General features: G+C 36.3%; 1 long non-coding RNA gene across 1 annotated transcript; it reads left to right on the top strand.

Moving 5' to 3' along the window:
• The first annotated feature begins 7,875 nt into the window (after positions 1-7,875).
• LOC134675828 (uncharacterized) lies at positions 7,876-9,174 on the top strand. Its single transcript, XR_010099808.1, has 3 exons — positions 7,876-8,104; positions 8,655-8,711; positions 9,145-9,174. It is a non-coding gene; the product is annotated as an uncharacterized LOC134675828 (long non-coding RNA).
• Positions 9,175-12,887: the final 3,713 nt, after the last annotated feature.

The raw sequence follows: 12,887 nt of genomic DNA, 5'->3' as shown, positions 1-12,887 counted from the left end.
CTTATTGGGATTAGTCCGGTTTCCTCACGATGTTTTCCTTCACCGAAAAGCGACTAGTAAATATCAAATGATATTTCGTACATAAGTTCCGAAAAACTCATTGGTACGATCCGGGGTTTGAACCCGCGACCTCCAGGGGTGGTATTCGACAAGCGACGTTTGACGTATCGTGTTGATCTCCCGTTGATGTGGGAAAAATCATAAGTTCTCGAATACGTACAATGTCAAAATTTGACGTTAACAATCCACAGTTAGGGTGACAAGCAAACCAAACCGAACCACCCTTAGTTTAGAGTTGAGTTTTGGATGGTTTTGGTTGTACCAAATGATATTATCCACCGTTGATGGAATCAACACTCAGTATGCAATAAAATCAACTGTTGATTTGACATGGATGCGAAATCTGACAGATGTACGTGTCGAATTTGGCCCCGGATTGCATGTCGCACGCTCTCACCGCTAGGCCACCAGCGCTTTTTTACAAGTAAATATACAGGGTTACTTTTTTACCAGTACAATAAATCAACATACGTAATTGTTGCCAAAAATAAAAAATACCAGCATTCTTTGTTACTACTATTTGGGAACAAAAAAACAAAAATACCAATGCCCGAACTTATCCGCTAAAGTACTAGAAAATGTGGATGCCTTACGCATCAATTAGCAAACGCACGAACTGGCAACTGTTTGTTTACGTCATCGCGCGCGATTTCATACCGTTGACACCTTGTAATTAGTGCAACCAGAAGTTACTAAATTGGTGAAGGATAAATTAATTGATGCGAAATAATAAAAAAAATTTTTTTATTTGTGCAATGTGATCTATTATCGATACCAATGATGTGGTAAAATTTATTGTACCAGTAAAAAAGTAACCCTGTATTATACATAATATTATTATATTAGTAATAAAAATCCACCATTGTTTCATACTTATATTAAGTAGGTATATTGCTGTAGATAATTTGCGAAAGATTTTTCTCCATCAAATTTCACTTTCAAATAATAAAGTTTAAGACAATTATTACTATCCGAGGTTTTCATCGATTTTTGACAAGTTTTGAATCGTATCTCCTTATAAAACAAATAGTTATCGGTTTTAAAATAAATGGATACTTATTTTTTAATAACATTTTAATTAAACATTATCTAAAAAAAAACACTTTTTCGTACATAGTTTGCTGTGAAGGATCTTACATGTACGAAATCTACATATTTGGGTTCGTCTATGACGTCTTGAAAAATGTGTCTAGTTTTAATTTTAAACTAATTAACACAAAAGTTATGGCCAGATAACCATTTTTTAGCCTAAAATTGTTCAACTTTGATGCCAAATATCTCGAAGACAATGGACTTTCAAGTAAATATATATTGTTAAACTATATTGTTATAAGCTATATTGTTTAAACTTGCTTGTTAATATGATACACTGCAAAAACATTAGAAAACTAAGGGATTGAGATCGATAATCATTGAGGTGGGGTAGCCCCTGTAATAATTATGTCCTTTTTAAACAGGTTCGAGTCTCACGGCAGTTTTATACTTAAATTTGTCTTCTTTTTTATTTATTTATATTTTCTTGTAAATTTCCAGTCAGCCAAGAAGCTCTTCGCCAAAACCCATAAAAAAGTAAGTCATACAATCTCTTATATCACCTCTACAATATGTCTAACATACCTTTACAATATGTCTAACATCAGCTAGCGCTGACCAAGTGGTCAACAACCGTTTAACTGAGGGTAGGGAATGCAATACCGGGATACCAGGATCCCGAAATACCGGGATCCCGCATGCAATTTGCGGGAATAAACCCGCTCGTAAATTAAGCGGGATCCCGCGGGATTTGCGGGATCGAAGAGCGACGTGGTTCTTACGTGTTACTACAAGGAACACAGTCTCGGGCACGTGCCTACTGGCGAAAATTCTTCACGGAGCCTAAATGCATCTATGGAGGAAAGGGGTTAATGACACGGAAGAGCATTTTGCCCGAATTTGTCTATTTATTTCATCACACTTTCTCGTATAAGGTGTTATTTTACGTAGGCGACGCGGTCCGTAAATCTTAAATTTGTACCCAGGGAATTTTGTTATGTAGGTACGTCCGAAATTAGGCAGATTTTTTATTGTTTTCCCTCTTTTTTCCTCACAGGTGTGATGAAAAACATTGTGTGTGCCACGAGTGGTACAGGACTTACGAAATCGCGTTAATTAAGCCTTTACACACGTTCTTAAATATTTTAGTTTACATTTTGTTTTCAAACTTCAAATTTAGTACTAATTCGTAAAATTGTATACTAACTTGCGGGATCCCGCAAATACCGGGATCCCGCGGGACTTAAAATGGCAATCCCGCGGAATACCGGGATTGAGTTCCTCATGCGGGATTGCATTCCCTAACTGAGGGTAATAAGAAGTTATTTGGGCGGGTAAGTATTTTATTAATGTTCGTTTCATTCGAGTGTTTTTTTTATTACGCTTACTAAAAGCTAAAAACACTGCAGGTTATTATAATTATAGTAATTATTTGGGCAGTCTTCGAAGTACGCACTCACACGGGCTTCCGGTTTCAGGGAAATGTGCCCTATACAAAATAAATTTGTGCAAATACAGTGAAACAAAATGATTAGCTAGTAGTAAGACAAAATAAACCATAAATTAATTAAAACAGACATTGTACATTAATATTGCAATTAAAATCCGCAACACGTATCGTCAAATTTAAAAAGAAATTGGTCATTACAAAACACATAATAACAAGCCATAAACCTATATCCTAATCCGGTAAGTACCCGGCTCAAACGTCCCCAAAATATCAGCGGCGTTCCCGCGCTGAATAGCCAACGATATACGCTGGTCGCTGGACCAGGTACGAACCAGATCTAGGATCGCAACCCCTATCCCGCAAGCATTTCCCAGGGGCCATATTCGACATGTACAACTGTCAGACTTCGCATCCACGTCAAATCAACAGTTGATTTTATTGCATACTGAGTGTTGATTCCATCAACGGTGGATAGTATCATTTGGTACAACCAAAACTCAACTCTAAACTATGGGTGTTTCGGTTTGGTTTGCTTGTCACCCTAACTGTGGATTGTTAATGTCAAATTTTGACATTGTACGTATTCGAGAACTTATGATTTTCCCCAAATCAACGGGAGATCAACACGATACGTCAAACGTCGCTTGTCGAATAGGGGTCCAGGCCGCGTAGCCAAGATGCCAATCGCTTACGCTCCGTAGCGATCGAAACGCAACTGACACTATCGCACTAATATGGAAGAGTGATAGAGAGACATAATGCTTTTCGTTGTCGAAGCGAAAGCGATTGTAACCTTGGCTAGGCCGGCAGGTCCCTCACAAAAATATTTGCCTCGGAACACCAAGGACCAGCCGACTCAACAGCGAGACTAACCATAAACCGGCTTTAAGTTTGAGTTTGATTGAAATTAATTTCAGCTGTCTGTGAGTATTAAACAATATTTCATACATTTGAGTTCATTATTAAATCATTCTATTATAAAATATAATTTTACCTCTACATAAAGTAATTTTATTACTTAAATTTTTATTTTATTATTTATTTCTATGTAACTAACAGCATTCAAGTATGAAAACTACAATTCATATGAAAATACATAAAATATTTACACATAAGAACAAAACACAAATAATAGTACATTTCGATGCTAGTGCGGAAGGTATGTCATTACTTCACGAGTACCGAGATATCTTGCCACGAGCCGCAGGCGAGTGGCAAGACTCGGGACGAGTGAAGAATGACATTTCCGCACGTGTATCGAACGACGTTTTTTAATACAGTTGCGAAAAAATAAGAAAAACATTGTTAATCGTACACTAAACAAAAGTGGTAACAGTGACAGCTCGGTTAGACGTCGTCTTTAAGTATATTATATCTATGGGCGTTTGGCAGCTATTCCGTTCCATTCAGTCAACTTATTAAGAACGGAATTTTCAATATTGAATATTAAAAAATAAACGTGTTATAATCATGAAGAGGTAAGTAATTAAATATGAAATATGTAATATTTTTCGTATTCTTACATTAACGGTACGTTTTTATGCTGATTACGACGTTTAAAGGAAACTAATATTAACACTCATCAATAAGTAGTCGTGAATTGGAACAAGTATAAATTTAAAAAAATTGGAAAAGTAAAAAGCACTAGTTCGAGATAACCAACTTTCCGCACGCTAAACAGCTACGTAAAGTAGCACTTTTTGAGCAACTGTATTAAAAAAATAATTTGGCCAAGTCCGAGATAGCTCGAGGCATTTAGTGTTCCGTACGGCTACCATCAGTTTGGCTTTGACATAAACGATATCGTGACCGTAATTGACTTCCTACAGGTATATCTCTTTCGCACTAATATGTTAGTACGAGCGAGATGCATAGAAAGTAAATTACGTTCACGCCCACGGTAGCGTTTATGTCAATGCCAAACTGATGGTAGCCGTACCGCTCGCATCGTTACATTTTACAGGGGTTGTTTGCCTGTTTTTAGGATACCGTATTCAACTACACACACAGAACAATAGTACAAAGTGTCTAAGTGCGAAGGCCGAAGGCCGAGCTTTAGCAAAATGTCATCGCTTTAGCACAGAGCAATAGAGCAGAGTTTTGTCGCAGAAATGCAACGTATGTGTTTATATGTTAGTGCGCACATATGCGACAAAAAAATCGCAGCGATTTTAAAATTGTGATTTGTCACATTTTTCCGCGATTGTCGCAAAGTGATTGCAGCATGCGGAGTTGTATGGCCCCGCGCGCACTATGATAATAAAATCGCACCCCGGCCGGACCTCAGTCGGCATTTCGCTCTCCAAACCCCAACATCTCGGCACCTGCATCTCCAATGGAGTCTCAAAATGAGACGCTAGATGTTGACCATTTAATTATGGAAATAGACGGGGATCACCTTTGTGTTATAAATGCTCAAAGTCATACAGCAATCGCATATTAAAGACACGTTTCATGACAAGCGACTGGTACGAAATCCATGTTGAGAATGAACAAATCGTCGACTTTTTCATCGCAGTGCGCGCAGTGAATTTTCTGCGATATAGGCGATATATTACAGCGCGATTCTAAAATCGTGTCGCAAAAATTAATATCGTGGTGCGTGCTTGGCCTATAATACCTTAAATGTATACTCCTTCAATTTGAATTTAGAACTCATTATTATTTTTTATTTCATTTTGTTTCTAGTTCTATGCCATATATATAGACTTTAATATTATTTAGAACTGCTAAAAAACAAGATCGGCTTACTTTAAATATTTCGTCAATTTTACCTTTGTTTCTAAAAACTGTGATATTTAACTGTCATATACTATTAATGTCTTCCAAAATTATTTTCTCGTAACAGGACTGAGGGGCTACCGCGAAAACCGAAATTCGCAATTTGCGGGGATCTTTCTCTTTTACTCCAATGAAGGCGTAATTAGAGTGACAGAGAAAAATGTTCGCAATTTGCGAACTTCTATTTTCGCGGTTATAGCCCTGAATCTTGTTGCTCACCGATCCGTTCAAAAATATACATAAGTACTGAATATAATTAATAGATATTATAATTATACAATTAATACAGAAATGTAATGGTACTTAATGAAAAGGAATATTGTGTATATTGTTTCGACGAATCAGATACTCTCAATAAAATCTATACATGAGGCCAAAGCTGTTCATAAATATTAAATGACTTTATTATCTCTATACGCCTTACTAACTCTATGTGTCCTATTGTGGAAAAAAAACACAACGACAACAGTCAAGAACGGAATTCTTAATTTGAATTTTTCAGATTTTTGAAATGCCTAGTCCATTGGTTGGAAAGCCCGTTCGAAATTGAAACTTATTTGCAATATAATAAGGTCGTATTTTGTAGATCTCTCTCATACTTATAGTAGGCTATTGAGATAAAATTAAATATCCCACAAAAATAAGCAAGCAGAATTAAACTTTGTGTCAAAGACATAAGTCATAAATTTCAATGCCAAAGTTTTAACTAAGGATGTTTCTCGCCTAATATGAATTAACCAGTGTAAGCATCAGTTAGCTAGCCCTAAGCAACCAAAGGTCAAGCTGCAGTTGAAAAACTAATAAAGATAAAGTTTAGCTGATAATTTTCCCGCCGTCTCCATGCTTCTTTAAGTTGGGTATTGACTGGTCAGCTGCCTGTTAGCTATAGTTTTCGCGAAAATCGCCAGGACAGAGGTGAAAATTTTTGTATGAAAACTTGCAACTTTAAATGCATTTTTTGACGAAACTATTGCAGTCTAAAATGAAGTCAAAATCAGTCCATCGACTCAATTTTTTGCAAGCTTTCTAATGGTACCCCACACGATTCTTACAAATGAAAAAAGTTTCAGCCTACCCCTCTCAACCCCCTAAATTTCCCCCTTTAATAAGAAATAAGCAGTTTTGACTTATTTACAATATGAGTGGTGGTAATTGCTATAACTGTTCCAAATTTTAGGTATCTATGTCAAACGGTCTCTGAGAAAAACGTATTTAACTGATTTGCAAGACCGAAGTGATCCCATAAGTGTTCCGTAAACAAAGTTTTGTACGGAACACTAATAATTTTGTTTGAGCGACAGTAGTTTAGACGCGTAAATCCTGTACATAATGTCGTTTGATAAATAAATAAATATTATAGGACATTCTTACACAGATTGACTAAGTCCCACAGTAAGCTCAAGAAGGCTTGTGTTGTGGGTAGTCAGACAACGATATATATAATATACAAATACTTAAATACATAGAAAACACCCATGACTCAGGAACAAATATCTGATACTGCGTAGGATTGAGATTATCGAAATAAAATCAATTATTTTTTGATTGAAAATTATTTTTTATTTATTTGGTTTTGAGAGAATTTTAGTGTTTTTGAGTCGAGACTACTTAATTGTGCCTCTTCTATCGCCTTCATATAGATGTTTAATTGTTTTTTGTTAGACTGGTTAAGTGCCCCACTGCTGGGTAAAGCAGCTGGCTTGATTGCTTGCTTGGGCTTTAATTATTAATATGTTTAATTAAAAAATAATAACTTTCAGGCGGTAAGTAATTATTTAAAATCTTACATGTTTCAATAATGTTTTAAATTTTGATTAATGGTAACATTCCATTTCTAACCGCAGCTGCATTACCGGTACTGAACGCGTCGCTGTCATTGTCAATTTCCATAGTAAAATGAACCGTAATGCAGTGTTGGAATAGACCTTAAAGGTGACAGTCCATTTCCAACGACAGCTGCAGTCAGAAATGGAATGTTACCATTATATGTAAGGATCTCTATAGTTCAGAGAATTTCCATTTAGTGGAAACCGAGGTGAGTTAAAACAGAGGTAAGTCGAAACAACATAAATTTTTCAGTATTTATAATGTTCTTAAGGCGAGGAGCATTTTGAGGGACCAACAGACGGTAAATGGCGGCTAAACATCGTTTTTAGGGTTCCGTACCCAAAGGGTAAAACGAGACCCTATTACTAAGACTCTGCTGTCCGTCGGTCCGTCCGTCCGTCCGGTCGTCCGTCTGTCACCAGGCTGTATCTCACGAACCGTGATAGCTAGACAGTTGAAATTTTCACAGATGATGTATTTCTGTTGCCGCTATAACAACAAATACTAAAAACAGAATAAAATAAAGATTTAAGTGGGGCTCCCATACAACAAACGTGATTTTTGACCGAAGTTAAGCAACGTCGGGCGGGGTCAGTACTTGGATGGGTGACCGTTTTTTTTGCCTTTTTTGCATTATGGTACGGAACCCTTCGTGCGCGAGTCCGACTCGCACTTGCCCGGTTTTTTTTTCAGCTCTATAACAGTTAAGGTAAACGTACTAGTGCTCGACATGCTAATACCCAACAGATGATACACAGCTGTCACCACTATTAACAATGACTTAAGTTTCAAGATGACATGTAGTACTGGGACCGCGTCGAGCACCAGTACGTTTCCCTTATAGATGTCTCAAAATTGGCTACCTCTGTTTTAACTCACTTCGGTCTCCTAATTCATATTTAACTAATTTCTACAAACAAATTTTAGCATATTGGCGAAGCAACAGCTAAAGATGTAAGTACTTAGATAGATCCGTATCCTAATTTTCTTTAAAATAAAAATTCCTTACTTTAATTATGCCCTAAAACCATCAACTTTATATTTTTAACGTAAACAAGATCGTGGAAAACAGAGAAAGGTGATATAGGTAGGTGATATGTTTTTTAGGGTTCCGTACCCAAAGGGTAAAAACGGGACCCTATTACTAAGACTTCGCTGTCTGTCAGTCTGTCTGTTTGGCTGGCCGTCTGTTTGTCTGTCTATCTGTGCGTCTGTCTGTCACCAGGCTGTATCCCATGATCCGATATCTAGGCAGTTGACATTTTCACAGAATATGTACCTATTTCTGTTGCTGCTATAGCAACAAATACTAAAAACAGCCTATAATAAATATTTAAGTGGGGCTCCCATACAAAAAACGTGATTTTTTTGCCGTTTTTTGCGTAATGGTACGGAACCCTTCTTGCGCGAGTACTAAATTTAAATATTACTTATCGGTGGCAATGTTGTAGGGTTAAATAAGCCCTTATTGACTTCTAATAATGTAGCAAAATAATTATTACAGGGTGGCAAGCTACAAATCATCGTTAAAAAACTAAGTGACTTGAGCCAAAAAGTTGATGTAAGTATTGTTTGGTTCGAAAAATATAAACGTTACTGATTTTTTTTACCTATGAAAAAATGGTTTTCTAAAATTACAAAAATATGACAAAAAATTCGTTCAAGATCCTAATTGGAGTACTATTAAAAAATACTTAACCTTTTATCTGTGTGATAGTAAATAAGAATAAATTGTGTACTTAGTTGCAAATCGTCTTTACTTATTTGCTTTTTTGAAATATATTTACAGTGGCACCAATACATTGATAGCCCACGCAGTGTAAGTGTTATTTATACGTCATAATTTCATAGAAGTTTGACGTTTAAAATGACACTTGCACTGCGTGGGCTATCAAAATCGCTGCAGACTTTTTACGGTCTAACTATACATTTATTTTTGCATCAATTTTATTTATATATGTAAATTACTTAATATTCGATTTATTAATTTACAGGGTGCCCACCTAACCAATGATGAAAAAAAAGTAAGTTTTTTGACATTCACCCGCCAGCTGCGCTGCTGTGTATTGCTATCCCGCTCGCAAAATGTCATTACTCGCTGGCGTAATGGGCAAGACAGCATTATAATTACTTACAGCTTGACAAAAAAAAAAGTAGAAATTAAAAAGTGGCAACACTGTAGTGTCGTCCCGTTTTCTTATATAATTTGGTTTGAAAGGGACGACACTACAGTGTTGCCACTATTTAATTTCTACTCTTTTTTGCCAAGCTGTATTTAAATTCACTGATTTGTTTGTTTATTGAAAAAAAGGACAATATAACAACGCAAAAAATTTACCCACTCAATTATTTATTTTTATTTTCTACGAATATTATAAAAGAAGATAAAACTGAATATTGTCTATTTAAATACAATACAATACTCTTTATTGCACACCTCACATACACGTAGTTTACAAACAATGGACAATAACATAAACAAAGACAATAGAGGTAACAACAGGCGGTCTTATCGCTTAAGAGCGATCTCTTCCAGACAACCTTTGGGTATCGGAAATAATATATAATATATTTACTTTGTTGCAGCTGGTGCGTATTACTTACATATTATTTGTGACGTCCCACGGGTAAAGGTACCTTATGGCGGTTGGCGTTTACGCTATTATTAACGCAGCTCCAATATTATTGCGGCGCTATGCGACGTAAGCGCCAGCCGCCATAAAGTACCTCTTGCCGTGGAACATCACATTTATTTAGTTAAAAAGTCAACTTTGTAGCAGCCATATGGTTTATGTATTTTATATGTATAAATTACAGTAGGAAGAATCATGTAACCTCTGTAGCCAAATAAACATTAAGCACATTAAACATTACGTTTTTCGTTTAGTTTAGTAATGTTTTATTAAAATACAGGTATTCGCTATGTGCATGACTGGTCCTGCCCTCATTTTGGCGGAATTTCTACGTTAAATCTTATGGAGTAAAATTAGTTCAAGCGGCTGCCGCTAGTACTAATGTTGGATGTCGGACATTCCATAAGATTACCTGTGTTTGTGACGATCAGCGCCACCGACTTCGCACGTTCCCAATAGTAATATAATCAAAAAAAAACTAAAATTATAACATACCTTGTAAGTTACATCAACGTGAGGTCTATTTTATTTTTCAGGCTTCATTAAAATAAATCCTACTTTTCAATTCAACAATGCTTTACTTTTTTTTTTTAGTTGAATCACATGGTCAGTCAGGTACGTATTCACCTTAACTGAAAGGTATTGGATTTATATAAAATTGTCTGGTGCTCGTTATGTAATCGGAAGTTAAATATCAGAATGGAAATAATACAACAAATTCATTTAGAACCCAACTTTCACTGCTTATCGTAAAGAATGTAAAAAACATGTAGTATGGGAAAGTAAAACTGCCTTGGGTAAAACGTATCACTTTCAATCCGCTTCTTAGATAAACAATAATCAACAATTCGACGACCGGTCTGGCCTAGTGGGTAGTGACCCTGCCTGCGAAGCCGATGGTCCTGGGTTCGAATCCCAGTAAGGGCATTTATTTGTATGATGATACAGATATTTGTTCCTGAGTCCTGGGTGTTTTCTATGTATTTCAGTATTTGTATACTATATATATCGTTGTCTGAGTACCCACAACACAAGCTTTCTCGAGCTTACTGTGGGACTTAGTCAATCTGTGTAAGAATGTCCTTATAATATTTATTTATTTATTTATTTATATTTAATACGCTTCTTTCAGAGTATGTCAACTTTCGGTTTACGTAATATACTATATGCTCTTTGACTAAGACAATGAAAGTATCTCGTTAAAAATAATGATTTTATTTTAGGGGCTTCAACATGAGGCAACACAGGCGTTGTCAAAGCTACAAGGCAAGATAGTGAAGACACTGGTAAGTTGTACACACTTTTAATTAACCTTCGGCAGCTCCGTTGGCTACTCAATCAATCAAATCATTTTACCATTTAGCAGTAATACCGGGTGTGGCCTGTAACACGAGCAAATAATTAAAACATAGATTGTACTCCTCAAACGGTGACACTTTTGTTCAACAACTTTTAAAAATTATTAAGTATTTAGACTCCCTATTTTTCATGCAAAATAAATATTATCTTCAATGGACGCCATCGCCACGCCATATCATTGTGATTGACGTTGCTTGTCAAGCCTTAAACATAATAAAATTCGCAATACATTGCGTCTTTGAATAACTTTTAAAGTATATTAAAAATCAAACTACAAGTTATTTTTAAAATTCGCTGAACAAATGTTGATCAGTATGAGGAATACAGCCTACAGTTAAATTCTTTGCTCATATTACAGGCCACACCCGGTATATTTATTTTGTAGTCAAACTATGTGACATTATTGTGTTAATTAATAAATGTTTATTCAATAACAAAACTTATAAGCTATTATTAAAATTAAGTATGAAGTAAATAAATTAAAAATTATATGTATAATAAAAAAAACGATCTGTCCCCTGCAGAAGGGTGCCCATAAGGCTGGCTACATTCCCACGCTGAATAGCTATGCCTATTCTTTGGCCTAGGAATGAGCTAGCCCTAGGGTCACCCGTGGTTTCAAATAGTCTTTTTTATTAGGTCCTTAAAAAGATTGTGACCGTCACGACACCACGGCCCCAGGGTCTCTACCGCGAATCCCGCAAATATGTGGTTGTTTGTGAGACCAGCATATTTGCGGCGTTTTAGGGTTTCAGCCGCTGCCGCCACCCCGCCAGCTCTCTGGGACGTGGCGGCTAGGTGGGACGGCGCTAGTGTGCCTATACATGTGGCATCCCAGATGAGCGGCCGTTCCATCTGCCAGGGGATGAGGGTTATTCCATCGGGCCTCTTGCCATCGCTCCGCTTGCTCGCCGGACCGGCTGGTTCCAACGCGGCCGGCACGCCCACGCTGACAAAGGCCCGACGGATGACATCGTTGGGGCTGGCGTGTCGGGACAGGCGGCCGACACTCCTTCGACAGGAGAGGCCGTGGGAGCCCAGACTGTCAACTTCTGTTCCGCAGGGACAACTATTTCGGCGCCCAGGCGGAGGCCGACGGCCAGTATGAAAGAATTATTATTGTGTTAATATATATTTTTTTCATATTTGTAGAGTAAAGAAAACGCACCTGCTGAAGCTAAATTGGTAAGGTTTTAGTGCAAATAAAATATTTTAATTCATTATACACAATATAATCCGTTTAAATGCGTACTTTTATTACATACATTATTGGATTAAATATGTGCAATTAAATAATTTAATTAATTTAATTTAATTAAGTTAAAGTATATATTATATACTTTAACTAACTTTTTACTTGGATCCTTCCAAATAAAAAGTTAAATTAGTACCTACTTATATAGGTACTTATGAAAGTACCTATTTAAATCAAAGGTTCTAGTCGAAGGGACAAGTAACTAAAAAAACAAATGTATACTTAAGTAATTTCATACAAAAAAACGAACTTATTAACTACTAAAAATGTAATTTCGTTTCAGTTGGTTCGTAATATTTTACTTCTCAATATTTTCATAAAATAACTTCGATGCCGGTAGAACGTTGAAATATTATTAATGAAGCGTTCTTTTGTTTTCTATTTCCGATCCGCTTAAATTTTTTCTTATTGTAACTGCAAATAATTGACATCGGACATTGACTCAAGTCAGTGACCATAGTTAAAATATGTAATAAATCATTTGGTTCAA

Source organism: Cydia fagiglandana, chromosome 23 (genome assembly GCF_963556715.1).
Source record: "Cydia fagiglandana chromosome 23, ilCydFagi1.1, whole genome shotgun sequence".
NCBI lineage: Eukaryota > Metazoa > Arthropoda > Insecta > Lepidoptera > Tortricidae > Cydia > Cydia fagiglandana.
Note: the sequence above shows the minus strand (reverse complement) of the source record. Positions and strands in the feature narration are given on the sequence as shown.